The sequence below is a fragment of the Primulina eburnea genome, chromosome 11 (assembly GCF_022965805.1).
Source record: "Primulina eburnea isolate SZY01 chromosome 11, ASM2296580v1, whole genome shotgun sequence".
In the NCBI taxonomy this organism is placed as follows: domain Eukaryota; kingdom Viridiplantae; phylum Streptophyta; class Magnoliopsida; order Lamiales; family Gesneriaceae; genus Primulina; species Primulina eburnea.
Window position 1 is genome coordinate 18,661,653 of NC_133111.1, and position 2,761 is coordinate 18,664,413.

The following is a 2,761-nucleotide window of genomic DNA, read 5'->3' on the forward strand; positions in this document are numbered from 1 at the left end:
ACACTCACCTACACTCCCGAACGGGGTGGTGGCATGTTCTTATTAACGGACTTTGGCTCTTTCCATATCGAACACCAGTAATAGAAGAAACTCCAATTCTATCCACTCCGATATAGCCAAACGTCCGCCATCTTGGCGAATCAGCAACAGACTAGGCGTATCAGCCAAACCTCTGTGACAATGTGCAATGGCCCAGTGACGATTTAATCACTATCGGGGACCTCTTTCACGAGATCAAACGTCTACGACTAGGCGTATCAGCCCATGACTCAAGGCATAACTTAATAGATCAAAGATAACAATCACATCAATTGCAAATATCAAGGCAATAAGAGGAAGTATGTGATTTTGGGAAACTCAAGTCGAATCAGACTCGAGTTGTGCAATCCCCATCAACATCAATTTATACCTTGTCTTCGCGGTCTGACGAAGTCGAAGTCTCGAAGGCAAAACTGTCCATATCAATCTGAAATACAATATTGCATAGGCACAATCTCAATATGCAACTCAATTCAAAATCTATTCTGATCAATACTCAAATCAAACATAATCTGATCAATATCGAATCAAGATACAATCTAATCCATATCGACGATATCACGATATAATCGAATTCACTACTGAATCTGATCAATATCAATCCACTGATGTTTAGACGGTGTAAAAATACAGTCTCAATAACCCCAGAAATATAAATATCACAGATATAATACCACGAGGCATAATCGATATCAATACAACTCATAACCCAGAGATAATAGATTATAATCCCAATTATGATATCAAATCGGTCTGATCATAATAAATCAACCTGCAAATTCATAACAATTTCATACGGTATTTTTTTTCGATCCTGTTTCGATTCTACAATGTTTGATATCGCAAGAACAACATATATGAATTCTATCCGATTCTGGAAATACCATAATTTCAAAATATGTCAAAACGTAATAAAGCTTACGTCTAGTTGAAGCTGTCGTCGCTAGGAACTCGGTACTGAAGTCGGAGTCAAAATCTAACGGACGTATCGAAATAAAAAGGCGTAAGGATATTTCTTCTCAAAGCTTCGCTCCCTTTCTCTGAAATCTGAGGAATGAAATAAAATTCAGTATATATATATATATATATATATATATATATATATATATATATATATATATATATATATCTCATGTATGTTCAAGGGGCAAGTGGCTTATTTTCGTGTTGCATGTCGGGCGCATATGCGCGCCCTAGCCCCGCGCATATGCGCCGGAAGTTCTATCCGGAAGATTAGCTACTGGACTGCTCGCTCATATGCGCGCACTGACGCCGCGCATATGCGCGAGACCTACTGTGTCCGCACATTATCCCTCGCGCATATACGCGCCTTCAAGCCGCGCATGTGCGTGAGTACACACCCTTGGACATTGATTCGCATCTTTTCTCACCTTTCCCGGTCCACTCCGTTCCATCTATAATCACATCTAAATTACCAATAAATCGTATTAATTATCGCCAAATCATTTTCGATTACGGTAATCCAAATCTCGGGCCTTAAAAAACTAATCTTAATATTTTTGCCTGGTCCCAACAGGAGTTGACAAGGATCTCACTCTTGATAGCGGAGCATCACTTGAACATCCTTCCAGGATCTCAACCTGTGAAGCAAAAGAAGAGACACTTTGGCCCTGAGAAGGAAAAAGTGATTGATGTACAGGTTAAAGATTTGCTGAAGGCCGGCCACATCCGAGAAATACAATTTCCTACCTGGCTCTCGAATGTGGTGTTGGTTCCAAAATCCACCGCAAAGTGGAGGATGTGTGTGGACTTCCAGGATCTCAATAAAGCTTGCCCCAAGGACCATTATCCACTATATAGAATTGACCAGTTGGTGGATTCCACCTCTGGGTGTGAACTACTTAATTTCAAGGATGCTTACCATGGGTATCATCAAATTCCCCTGGCCAAAGAGGATCAAGACAACGCCGGCTTCATCACCTTGGGAGGCACATTCTGTTATGTTGTCATGTCTTTCTGGTTAAAGAATGAAGGAGTCACTTATCAGTGTCACATGAACAGAGTGTTCGAGAAGCAGTTGCGCAGAAACGCAGAGGTATATGTGGATGATATCTTGGGCAAGTCCAAGGAAGTTGTTGTTTTTATCTCTTACTTGGAGGAGACTTTCGCCACTCTCATGCATTATGGAATTAAGCTTAACCTGGCTAAATGTATCTTTGGCGTGAAAAATGGAAAATTTTTGGGTTTGTAGTGACAGACAGGGGGATCGAGGTGAATCAAGTAAAAGTCAAGTATGTACTAGACATGCCATCTCCTCGGTCTGTCCGAGAAGTTAGAAGCTGATCGGGAGAATTGCTTCTCTTTCCCGGTTCATATCCCGATCAGCGCATTGGAGTTTTCTATTTTTTGCAGGTTCTAAGGAAGGTCTAGAAGTTTGAATGGGATGAGAAATGTGAACAAGCCTTCCAGGATCTGAAGAACCATCTAGCGGAGCTGCATGTCTTAGTGAAGCCAGAACCCGGGGAAATTTTATTTGCTTATCTATCCACTATAGAATATGTTGTTAGCTCCGTCCTGATAAAAGAAGAAGGCTCTGATCAAAGACCTGTCAATTATGTCAGTCATGATCTTAGGGGCCCTGAACTCCGGTATAGCGATGTAGAGTATATAGCCCAGGCTTTGGTTATGACTGCCTGGAATTTGCAGCCTGTCACATCAGATCATTGTGCTTACCAATAGTCCTCTTGGGAGGATTATGACT